Source organism: Heloderma suspectum, chromosome 7 (genome assembly GCF_057233095.1).
Source record: "Heloderma suspectum isolate Gila_16-S chromosome 7, 16-S_ref, whole genome shotgun sequence".
Taxonomy (NCBI): domain Eukaryota; kingdom Metazoa; phylum Chordata; class Lepidosauria; order Squamata; family Helodermatidae; genus Heloderma; species Heloderma suspectum.
In genome coordinates, this window is record NC_139464.1 from 14,435,271 (window position 1) to 14,448,856 (window position 13,586).

The window sequence follows — 13,586 nt, forward strand, 5'->3', positions numbered from 1 at the left end:
TGTGCTGACCTCCAGTCACTACAGCTTATGGCAAAATGGTCATGAGCTCTGTTTCCTGAGAGTGGCTTTGGGCATACCCCACCCCCAGACCACCTTAAATATGGGGATAGTAAAGAGTGGGCTACCCCAAATGGGAAGGCACTGCCAGTGCTTGGCAAGAGATCCAGGTTTAGGGGCCATTGGGTAAGACATCTTCAGTGAGCCCCCTCCCTCAGTGAGTCCACCTTCTCACCACCATTGTCACGAGCTGGTATTGCTCCTTACCTTGGTTCTCATCATTGCTACCACTTGCTTGCTTGATAGGAGAGAGCCAGTGAGACCGTTGTCTGGGCCAGAACAAGAGGCAAGTGAACAAGCAGGTTGCAATGGTGAAGAGGAGGAGCAACTCCAAGGGCTCTTGTCAGTGGGCCCTTGCTGGGGTGTGGGCCCTTGGCAGGTGCCTGGCCATGCAACCCTTGATACTGGCCCTGCATGTGACTGGCCCACCACAGGTTGAAGGGGCTGAAAATCAGCACAAGCTAGCTTCATCTTCTAAAGGGGTGTGCAGATGACCTCCCCCTCTCACTGGACACGTGTGGATGGAGCCGGAGCACACCTACTAGTTCTACCCCCAGTGCTGATGTTCTCACTGGCCACACCCCTCCAACAGCCACACTTAGAGCATTAATGAGAGTTCAGTGGCTCCATGTATAATTCAGCAGGTATGGCCAGCAGGTGCATCAGTGCTCTGTAGTATAGCCATTGGATGCATCTGGTGTATGTGAAGAGAGGGATATAGAATCACAGAATAGTAGGGCTGGAAAGGGCCTATAAGACCATCGAGTCCAACCCCCTGCTCAATGCAGGTATCCAAGTCAGAGCATCCCTGGCAGGTGGCTGTCCAGCCTCATCTTGAATGCCTCCAGCATGGGAGAGCCCACCACCTCCCTAGGTAATTGGTTCCATTGTATATCTGCACAAACTTTAAAGCTTTCCAGATGTTCTATTTTCACCTTCTCCCTTGATATCTCCCTGCCTATGAATAACCTTTGTGTGAAACGTTGACTTAACCATAGAATTTTAGAGTTAGAAGGGACCTTGCAAGTTAACTAGTCCAACCCCTGCTCAGTCCAGGAAATTTATAAAAATTTGCTGCCCTTTCATGATAAGAACCAGCTGCCTTTCTCTGCCTAACGAGAGGGCCAGCCCTGTAACGGTGCAATCCTATGCATGTTTAGAACGAAAAAAAGTCCTATGATTCCCAGCATAGCTGGCTGGGGCATGCTAGGAGTTGCAGGATTTTTTTAACCTAAACATGCATAGGATTGCACCTTAAGACGGCATTCTCCCTACAACCATTTCTCAGAAATTAGCTTCAGCCTTGGTCTGACTGAAAGTTACATCCCCTATGCCATACTAGGGATGGAGTGTTTGGAGGGAACACAGTTGGTGAGTGGAGACATAACACTGTCCTTCTTGCAAGAATCCCCACCTTGAGAAACTGTAATTTATCTGACAGAAAACAAGCTGTAGTTCCACACGACACAACCAGTGTAATGTGTGGTTTGGCCTACTGATCTGTAGTACCTAAGAGTCAAACTACACATTACTTGCATTAACATTGCCAAAAAGTGATCCATCAAAATAAGTAGATCAGTTGTTTGGGGAACATAAATTACGGATGTGGAGCCCCAATCCGGATCGGGAACGCAGCAAAGAGCAAAAGTCTAAAGTTCCTTCTGTCCTCTGTGCTATGGTCCAAATCTGGATTTGGTCGTGTGTGTTTACAGCAACAACAACAACAATGGAAGCCAGTGTGGTGTAGTGGCTAGAGTGTTGGACTGGGAGTCAGGAGATCCAGTTTCTAGTCCCCACTCAGTCATGGAAGCTCACAGGGTGACTTTGGGCGAGTCACAGACTCTCAGCCCAACCTACCTCACAGGGTTGTTGTTGTGAGGCTAAAATGGAGAGAAGGAGGATAATGTATGCCACCTTGGGTTCCTTGCAAGAGGAAAAAAGGTGGGATATAAATGAATGAATGAATGATGTAACTGCTACCTACATCTTTAAAGTAATGTCTAGTTTAGTCCTAATTCTTTAAAAAACACACACACATACAGTGGTTCCGTATGGTGGGAAAATGTAGATTTTGAAGTCAAGATTTCCAACTAGCATTTCAGGGAGAAGACTCCTTGATGTGACAGTATTGTATGTGCTAGGAGATTTTCATTTTGGGGAGGGAAGAGTATTCAATCATGTAGTCCCCCTACCTGCAGTACAAAGTAGTGCAGTCCAACTAGAGCTACACCAGCTGGTTTGTCCACATGTTTCAAGATTTTTACTGTCCACATCAACCTTCTCCAACCTGGTGCTGTCTGGATCTGTTGAACTACAACTCTCATGATACTCTGCCGGCATGGTCATTGGCTGAAGATGGTGGGAGTTGTACTTTAACACATACGGAAGGTTGGTCCACGTGTTTCTAGATGTTAGTGCCCTGCTTTATTATTCTCTTGGTATGTTTTTAAATTATTTGGTATTTTATCTTGTCCTTATTGTGTTATATTATAGTGTTATATAACCTCTTAGAGATATTTTTAAATATGGTCAGTGGCATATAAATCTATTAAATAAATAAAAAATGTATATTTAGTTCAGGTGAGGTTCATGATGGGATTGAGAGAGAGAGTGTGTATGTGTCTGACCATGAGAAGGTAACTGTAACTTGCTCATAAGCAGGAAATTCCTATCCACCAAAGTAACTCATCCCTAAAGATAAGAAGGCCACTGTGCTGATAAGACTGTTGCTGAGTACTAATTGGTTTCTGAGCATATGTAGTGTGTTTTCTTTGTTCTCCAATTTTCATTCTGAATAAATGCATGCTGTTTCTTTTATTTGAGAGAGAGACGGTTTCGTCTATCTCTCCCATGGCCATGATGTGCTTTAATAAATTTCTAACTGTTCAGCCTAACCTGCCTTGGATATTTCCTTAATAGCCATTTAGGGATTTTAGTATATTAAGGGTGCAATCCTATATAAGTTTAGACAGAAGAAAGCCCTATAACTCCCAGCGTTCCCCAGCCAGCCATGCTGGCTGGGGCATGCCCGAGTTGTAGGATGTTTTCTGCCTAAACATGCATAGAATTGTGCTCTAAGTGATATAAAAGTATTATAGACAGATTCTATGCAGTGTCTTACATTGCTCTGATTGTGGACTTTCTTCTAGACTTTGCAGATCCAGCTAACGACTTGCAAGCCAAAAGGAATTCCTATCACATGGCCCAGGACTCTGAGCTTCCCAATCCGGCAGACCCATCTAGCCTTTGCTACTTCATCCAAGAGAGCAAGACCGAAAGTCAGATCTCGTGCAGGCTCCGTTTCACTAGAAGCAAATTTAATTTCAACCCTTTTGGACTGCGTTTCGGAAAACGGCAGGAGGGCATCTCAGCTGGTGACAGAAACCTGGGTTCCCAGAGCAGCAGCAAAGTACTGCAGGGAATCCTGAAGCCCAAACTGGGCAGGATGATGGATCAGTGTGGGGACACTTGGGGAGAAGATTGTTAAGTCTCTGAAAGCCAGTTCCAAAGGCAAGTGTGGCCAGCATCTGTAATACTGACTCCAAATAATTGGGTTGGGGGAATAATTTTTTTGACCTAAACCTGTCTGTGTGGATTTTGTGTATTAACTCTGAGACAAAATGGGAGGTTCCTTTTGTGCAACATGTTTTGCCTCATACAAAAAAAAATGGGTCCCCGTTTCAACTATCATTCTTGGGGGGCGGGCAGGGAGACAAACACAGGTGAAAATGATAGCCTCCTTTAAAGTGGCAACTGCTGTTTATAGTGCAAACCTCCAATTCTCTGGGTAGAGAATGAGGATCACACTGGACATAGTGCTTCTTAAGGATGCAGTCCTATACACCCTTACCTGGGAGTAAATCCCATTTAACTCAGTGGGACTCACTTCTGCGTAGATGTGCATAGGATTGCACTATTAATGTGGTTACAGCAGATGAACATTAGAAAATGTTCACCTACTTTAAAGGAGGTGATGTGGAATGCCCTCCCCAGAGAGGCTTGCCTGGCATCTGTGTTATGGTCTTTTCAGCACCAAGTGAAGATCTTTTTATTCTCCAAGACATTTTAAGAACTGTTTTTAGTGCTTTTAAATCACTGCACTTTTATTGCTGCTGGTTTTACTTTGGTTTTATGTGCTGGAATGTTTTTAATCTTTGCTGCTGGTTTTATCTTGGATTTCTTATGTACCGTTTTTTATTCATTAATTGTTTGTACTCTGTGTCTTGAATGTATCGCTCACTGCCCAGAGAACTTGGGTTACTGGGTGGTTTAAAAGTATAATAAATAAATACATTTGCAGCACTGTGCAGTACATGGTCCTCCCCGTTTTGTCAAGCGAGGGGATCAATATTTCACAACAAAATGTCCCCCCCCCCCCGGAGTTTGCTGTTGTCTCAGATGTTGCACCTAGAAATAGCACAGTGTCTAGGGGGAAATGAACCCCCTAAAAATTCACCTCAATCTTATCACTCCCTAAAATAGTGAAGTCAAGTGGTTGAGTGCCAATAGGACTGGACCCAAAATGGGGAAACTGAGAAACATGAGGGGCATATCAGTGTGCTCAGTGGAACCTCAAGGTATGCAGAAGTGCAAAATATTTATATTAACAAAAAACAAACACAAAGTGAAAAACCGCACAAAGAACAGTCCAACCTGAACCGTGCATTCCCAATGGCTTCCAAGAGCCACAGGCTGTAGAGTGTCAGTTAGAAAAGAATAACAAAAAATGGAGGCAGGACTGGGAGGGAATTGGCTTGTTTGAGTTCCTAACTGTTTATTGTGCCATGACATTGAAAATATGTAGGAGCCGTAGCTCAGTGGTAGAGTACATGTTTTGCATGCAGAAGGTCACAGGTTCCAACCCTGGCATCTTCAGGCAGGACTTGAAAATACCCTTGTCTGAAACTTAGGAGAGCTGTTGCCATTGGGGGGGGGGTAGTGCCACTGGGAATGGTGACATTGCAGGTGGAGACAGTGTGCACATCCGTGCTTTCCACTCCATGCAGAAGGCAGGGATGTAAACAGTACAAAACTCTGCCTGGGCCAAAAATAAATGAATAAAAGGTCTACAGTTGGTCCCCCAAATACTTCAAACTCAATCCCAGGCAAACCTCCATGGGAAGATTGTTCCAAAGTCAGGGTGCCACAACTGAAAAGTCCCCAGCACGGTTCACCCCCCCACACACGCACACACCTCCAATATCACCATCCCCACTGGCAGCACCCCTCAGACTTTCACACTTAACGTTCTTTGAATAAGTGGAGGCCAATTTCTGAAGAGGGCTACTGATACAAGTTTTCCCCTGAATGCTGCAGGAAATCTTGTTTCCCTAAAGGAAGGTCAATTCAAGTCTGTGAAGGGTCAACAGAATTTCCACAGCCTAAAATTCCATTTCATGTGTGGCTTGGCTTCTGCTGTGAGGTGAACTTAATGCTCCAAGATTTTGCCCATTGGATATTTTTAAAAGTCCCATTTTCATCCCATTTTTGTCATTACAAGACCTTGGACAAGTATACATGAAAGTACGTTATGAAAGTACTTTAACTATTTTGCAGTATATTCCATACCTGTGTTTTGAGGGAGATATGTACAAATGCTGTCATTTTCCATTTTCTGTCTAATATGATTGTGAAAACAGTGCTGAACCATGTATAGCGAGGGCTGAGTTCAATCAATTTCATACAGCTATATTATGCAAATTAAGTTTTATATGCATTGCATTCAGGTAAATTGTGCAAATTCAGGTCTACCTTCATACCCTAGGAAACACCCTAATAAGATGGCCATTTATGCATCATCAAAAAAGTAGAAAATGCATCACCAAAAGAGGACAAAAGAGGGCATAGATTTGCATGGAATTTGCATGTGCTCATTTATATGTTTAAATGCAAATTGAGAACAAAATTACTATACTTTTAAATAGAATCGCAATACATCATATGGGGAGCACAGTGACCAGGTAACCTGTGTGCCTGCCTGCTCAGTCTGCTGTCCAGGTGTTGATGGGACTTCAAGGCCCTGTTCTCTCTTCTTATGGTCCCTTATCTTTAAACTGGACTTGGACTGGACAGCCCTTTCAACAGAGGACTTTCCTCTGACAGTCCTTCATATTGAAGACTGCCCTGTAGGACACATGGCCACCCTATGAGGCTGACTGTGTAGCCATAAAAACAGATTAATTGGCTGCCAGGGCTGTGTTTCCACCAGCGATTTACTCCAACCTGGCTGCGCGGCGACGTCTCTGTGTTTCCATGACATTGTGGCCATTTCAGCACCAGCCCCGCACTTTATTGCTGAACAACCGCTTCTTCTGAGACTGCTTATAGTCCAACTTTTCCAGTTTACTGCGGCTCCATTACTGACCTGTTTCCACAATCGCACTGGGTCCAGTATCATAGTCCTGCCCATGGGGCGTGTCGCCCAGCCTTTGTGGGTGTGTCACTCTGACCTCAAGTGACCCAACCCTTTCCCTCCCTGTTTTCTGGAAGTTACATCGCCGTTTCAGAGCAGGATGCTGAGGGAGCAACTTTTAAAATACCATTGAAAATAAGCACTAGAACACAGCCCATGACCCCAGTCAAGGGTTTTTTTTCTCCCACTGTGCTGACTGGGGGCTGTTTTCAGTCTCTTTCCCACAACAAACCCATTAGTGTGTCCTCGGAAGTAACTCCCATTGCAATAGATGAGGCTAAGATTCCCCCTCAATTGAGATGGCACACATTAAAGCCCCATTCCTTAAATGCAGTTAAGCGCCATCTCGAGGCTTTGGTCCATTGCCTTAGGATGTAACTCATTCACGGCTTCCATATAGAGATCCTGTGCGTTAAAATGAGGGCTGGTTTCGCTCTCTTTCCCACAACAAACCCATTAGTGTCTCCTCAGAAGTAACTCCCATTGTGGTCAATGAGGTCCTCTGGGTTAAAATGGGGGCTAGTTTCCCTCTTTGTGTTCTCCCTCCCTTCCTCCCTCCCTCCCTCCCAGCACAAGCATGTGTGTGTCTACTCAGAAGTAACTCCCACTGTGCTCAATGAGTCTTGCTCCTGAAATGCAGGTGCATCTGGACTTTCAGGGGAAAGGAGAAAGGGGGGAAAGCCTCTCCTCACAGCAAAGCTGATTCCTTTTTAAAAATCCTGTACTCCTCCGTTAGCTTCTCCTTCCATTGTCCTGGAAACAGGGTGGAGGAGGCGGGAACACTGATGGGGTAATTAGACCCAACCCAGACTCCACTCAGACTCCATCCAGCCATCAAGAAAATAATTCGGTTAGAGCTCAGTGGAAACAGCACAGAGCCCCGTGCTACAGCGATGATAAGCCGGGACTTTACGCACTGTGGAAACTGGAAAAGAGGAAGATGTGATTGGGGACATATAGCAACAAAGTTGCAAACAAAGTGAAGCTGATAGGGTGGAAACACACCCCAGATCTTTGCCGGCCTGCATTTAATTTAATCTTCCTTAAAAAGAACAGTGAAAAAAGCGAGAGGCTTTTTAGAGGGTGGGGGGAAGCAAAATGAGTTGGGATGAATTTTTCCCTGTCTCTCAAAACATATATACTCCCAACATCCACTGAACTGGACTGGCACCAGGATTAAGACAAAGAAATTTTTTTTGGCAAAAATTGTCTTTACACAGTATGTGTTCAGTGGAGGGGATTCATGGTCACAAGAACTTGTTAAATCAGTCACAGGCCTCAAGTAGCTCACCTCCAAAGTGGTTCAATAAACCTCATAATCCACAAACCCTGCGAAAGGCACGTGTTCTCCTCAGTTAGAATGCCAACCTGTTGGGGTGGGGTTCCATGAATTTTTATTTTATTTGAAAATAAAGTTAACAGAATAAAGGCAACAAAGAGAATAACATATATAATAATAAATCAAGTTCTCTAAGAAACACAGAAATTTACTAATTGATTGATTGATTGATTGATTGCATTTATACCCCGCCTTTTTTTCCTCTTGCAAGGAACCCAAGGCGGCTTACATTCTCCTCCTCCTCTCCATCTTATCCTCACAACAACAACCCTGTGAGGTAGGTTGGGCTGAGAGTCTGTGACTGGCCCAAAGTCACCCAGTGAGCTTCCATGGCCGAGTGGGGACTAGAACCCGGATCTCCCAGCTCCTAGTCCAACACTCTTGCCACTACACCACACTGGCTCTTATTATTATGATTCTTAATCTATAACGGATATGCTTATGGAACATTTACAGTAAAACGGCCTAAGTAAGAGCTCAATACCAATGAAAAAATAAAAATACAATTTATACAGCATATTAAAGGAGCATGTGCGAGTGTGTGTTATTTTATATGGGCCAACCTCTGCTTTCAAAAAGTCTTGTACTTCTAGTTGGGTACCCCTCCCCGTTAAAGGAATGATCCCCCCACCCCAATGAAAAAGGACTTAAAGCAATATCCCTCTCCTCATGTGCCATGTATCTTCTACAGGAGGGACTATCATCTGTTTTTAAAGCAGGCCTAAGGCCTGTCTGTGTACAGTGCTCCTGAAGGAGATATTCTTCATGCTGCCTTAGGGAAAAAACCCACTTCTGAATATACTTTTCTATGCTAACAATGTGTGTGTGAACTCCAAAAATGCATGTCCGCCTTTACAGTAATGTGTTCTGGCAACAGAGCAGAAGAATGAAACTCTGGCTAGTTGGTAACTCTTTCTCCTGCACATGAAGCCATGGCTACAACTCTGTGTGGCCCAAAGGATGTGTGACTGAGAACGCTGACAGCTGTGAAGCTGCATTGATGAATCTGGACTCGGCTTGGGCATAGCTGGGAGGCCCAAAATGTGTTGGGGAGACGTTCCAGGCCCTTCCGCCACCATTAACTAAGTCTAGTACGTAATGCTGGGAGTCCTCACTCAGATTTAAAAAGGATTCAGCATGTTTTGTAACTTAGGCCTAATTCTCATTCGGGTCATAGGGTGGTGAGAGAGAAAAACTGTAGTTTCGTTCAGGCTGCAGCCAAAAAGATAGGCCTCCCTCTGTGTGTTTTTAAATGTTGCCATTGGTGGGAGAAGTAGAAATGCATTGTAAGCAGATAAAGAGGATGTGCTGGGACATTGTAAAGCTGGGATGTTGTAAGTAGATAAGAAAAATGTGCTGGAAGGTTTTGTTCCCTGTATGTACGTGTTTAGCCCCCACTACCATGTCTGTATCTGATTGGCTGACAGCCATGACGCAGCAAGAAATGGCAAAATATGTACGTTCCTGCTTATCTGTACCAGGGTGTGGACCTCCTGTGTGTGTGCGATTCACCCATACTAGCATGCTCTGCTCAAAATCTGGTTAATAAAGGTCAGAAGACCCCCAGCCTGCTGTGTTCCTTGGGAAGGTCTGAAAACTTTTTCCTCCTTAGTGGCCATGTCTCCTCTTTTACCGAAGGAGTCGGACTGCCAGAGAATGGGCCTCTGTTTTGAATGAGGGCTGAGTCCACTCCAAGTCCAGGTTAAAGATAAAGAACCAACAGAAGGGAAAGCTGGGCCTTGAAGCTGCCCACCAACTGTTAGCACCTAGACAGACTGAGCAAGGCACACAGGTCAGCCTGCCACACAGTGGTGAGATGTACCGTACTTCTATTTAAATTATAATAATTATTTCTACATTTGCATCTATACTTATACATTAGCATATGCTCATTTTATGCAAACTGTTGTCCTCTTTTGTTCTGATTTTTGGCAATTCCTAAGTGGCCAGCCTATGATAAACCTGTGCCTGGGATGTCCTGTGCCTGGGGTGTTCCACTTCAGAGATAAAATGGGAGCTCATGTGATAGAAAGCACCTCTATATGTCCCTCCAGTAAGAAAACTAGCATGTCAGGAAGAAGCCTAAGCTCGAGCCCTTCGCTGTGACATTTTCACAAGGGGGCCTTTAAAAAAACAAAACATGTGAGCCCCCCACCTGATGTCTGAAGTGGTACGGTCCAGATACAGGGTAGTATCCAATGTTAGTCCTACATAGAGTAGACCCACTGAAATGAATGAGACTTAAGTTGACTAACTTGTCTCATTCATTTCGATGGATGTACTCTATGTAGGACTGTCATTGGCTAGTACCCAGTTTACCAATCCAGTCAGGACTAGGCCATTGCACAGCCAACCTTCAAGTGAGCAGTTTTGTCATGATGCTCTTTTTTTTTCATTCGCTGCACACTTCTTCGTATTTTTTCTAATAAGATGTGTATGCGTTCAATTGACATATGAACATGAAATAGCCAGTGCTGTGACTTAACTTTTTATCTACAATAAAGCAAATCCTGCTTTCCCCGTTAATGGTATTTGCTTTCTTTCCTTCTCTGACTTGTGCCATCTTTCTCAGTTCATGAGTAGAAAGGATATTTTTGTCCCTTGTTTTCCTTTTACCCAGCCAGGAGATTGTCATTGACCAATAAAGGCTTTGTGTACTACTTTTATCTGCAGTGAATGACAGAAATCAGCCATTGTTTAAGTTGGACAGGTCTGCAAAGACAGGGCCTGCAGAGATGATTTATGATCTTCAGAACCAATGACTCATGCATACTCCTAAATTCTTAAGGCAGGGTAGCCAGACACATAGCCTGATGTCATTGGCTGCCATTTTTCCTCTGTATCATCTGCTGGCGGATGATGGTGAGATTTTGCCAGATTGGGCACACTGCTGCAGCCCTCTGCCAACCTCGTCCAAATGGCTCAACCCCTTATTCCAGGAGTGGGCAGAAGGTAGATTTCCACATTTTGGACTTCAACTCCCAGAAGCCCCTGCCAGCATGGCCAATGGTTAGGAAAGCTGGGAGATGAAGTCCAAAAAAATCTAGAGTTCTACTTTCTGCCCACCCCTGCCTTATTCAATTTTTCACCTGCCCATGCTGACATTGCTTAAGTACCACAAGGTTTTTCTTGTGTGCAGAACACCCTTAATCCTTTTGCACAGAAGGCATTGTTTTTCTCTTCTCAGTGCCCTTCGGTTACAGGCAGATTAAGGGTGCAATCCTATGCCTGTTTAGACCAAAAAAAGTCCTATAACTCCCAGCATTCCCCAGCCAGCATGGCTCGCTGGGGAATGCTGGGAGTTACAGGACCTTTTTTCAGTCTAAACAGTCATAGGATTGCACCCTAAAGGTAGTAATATTTGCTGCTGTGCGAGTTATTTTTTGTTGTTAAAAGGATGACACCACCACATTACACAGCTTTCAGGCACTCAGTAAGGCAGCAGTACTAGAAAGCCCAAAGGGAGAAAGTCCTGGCTAGGTCCTGTAGGGGCTTTTCAGAAAGCACAAGCCCCCAGGGAGGCACAGGAGAACAGGACCAAAGTTGAAAAAGAAAGAACACTTGTGCGCACACCTCAGCCACCTTGTGACCATAAGGTAACCCCTTAAGTGCTGTACACTAAGAATTTTCCATGAAATCCTCATTGTCTCTGTGAAGGAAGGAGAAAAACAGCTTCCTCTGTTGCAAGGAAGGAAGAGGTTGCGAAAGTCCAGGGGGGATTTGGCACGGTGCTATATATTACCTCCAGTGTCGGAGACAGGATGCCTCTCAATACCAGCTGCTGGGGAACACGAATAGGAAAGTGCTGTTGCACTCTTGACCTTCTACGTGTGGGCTTCCAAGAGCATCTGGCTGCCCATTGGAAACAGGAGTGAAGAGGCACCATGGACTAACAACAAAAGAACGGGGAGACAGGCGCTGGTGCTCGAAAAAGGGGAAATTATTGTGCTCTACGCCTGAAATGAACAGTGATTCCTTTCTCTGAAATGCTTGCACATGGTATTCCTGAAGCATATTGCTCTCACGTCCATATGTACCGTGTATGGATGCAAGACCATGAACCTGAAACTTTCCATAATATTCTATGCATCTGATCAAGTGGGCTGTAGTCCATGAAAGCTTATGGCAAAATAAATGTGATAGTTTTTAAGGCAGCCTTGTTCAACCTGGCACCACCGAGATGTGTTGGGACTGTAACACATGCCGGCTGGGAATTATGGGAGTTGCAGTCTCTGCTTTTTTCTGGACTACATAGGCCTTTGATCTGATGCAGCATAGCCCTTCTTATGCTTCAGTGTGCAGTGCTTCTGTTCTTGGTTCTAAACACTCTATTCTATTCCCCCTCACACCTGGTTTTGCATATACACACACAGGTCAGTGGTCAGTGTGCATTCCATGGCCACTCAGCATGCTTGGTGCTCACTGAGCTGTTTTGAGAGCCCCGCTCCTTAGGGTTCTTTTCCTAAATAATTTTTGTACTTCTGTGGACTTTGACATTAACCCAACTCCCCTTTTTCTGTAAGTGATGCCATTTTGGCTACATAACCAACAGCACGCCCAGTCCGAACATCAGAAATAGAAGGAACGATGGGGCATAAGAAGTGGTAAGGGGCAGATGAACAATTAAAAGTGGCATATAAGAACGGGTGGTTCTGGCTCAGGACGTACATTGCAGTGGGAGCAAATGACACATCCAGCCAGTTCAATGGCACCCAGATGAGCACTGGTGACGCAGACAGGGATGTGCATCTGTGTATCTGCACTGGTTACTTGTGTGAAAGGTTGCATGTGCACAGATCTCCTTCCCTGGGCTGGGGTGATGAATCTGAGGAGAAATCTGCCACTAATAAGAATGCAGAAGATGCTTGTAGTAAAAGTGTTTCCAAGCCACAGTCATAAGACTTCCAACATCCTGTACACATTGACTCACCTACCTGCAACAACACTACTAGGTGCAGGTTTTCTTTGTAAAAAGTTGCTGGGAACAATGTATAGAGAGCATTAAGCACAGAGTTAGCAAGCTTGATTTGTGCCAAGGAAAAATGGGTAACATCAGGGGGAAAAATGGGGAATGTTATTCCGCAGTCATGTACATGTTCCTTGCTACCACCACCTTCAAGAAGCAGAGAGAAAATCCCAGACTGTAACAAAGCAAGTTCCATGTTGTTCTGTTCATTATTTGATACAGCACTGCAAAATAAGACTTTTTCTACACCAGGAATTGAAAAAGGGAGATGTAATTGAGAAATTAAGCCATCAGAGGTTTCTATGCCTTCCTTTTTGCATCTCTTAGATGAGGTTTTTGTGAAAGCAGCCTCCAGTTCTACCTTTCATTTTATTTCTCTTTCTTTCCCCGCACAATTTCTGGTTGTTGTTTTTCTTTTTTTCTTCTGTGAATTAATGTGACTTCTAAACAGGTAATGAGTATTTGGTGGTCTTTCAGCACAGTGAAAGAAAAGCTTTCTGTATCAATGGAAATTTGTGGTTGGGGATTCTACACAAAGAAATCATAGCATCATTGTAGTCAACACTGGTGAAGTACCGTATGGGATCCCCATATTCAGCTTTGAATAGCAAGTTGCTAACAAATGGGAAAGTGTAGCAGAAATTTAGGACTCCGAGCAGAGCTACAACGGTTCAGAAGGCATGTCCTAGAATGACAGGCAAACAAAAGCAGAAGCAGACATAGCACTAGCTGTGTAGGTACATGATGCAGTACATGATGGGGGTGAAATCACACCCTAGCTTATTGGTCTCACCAATTCCAGGGGTGGGGAA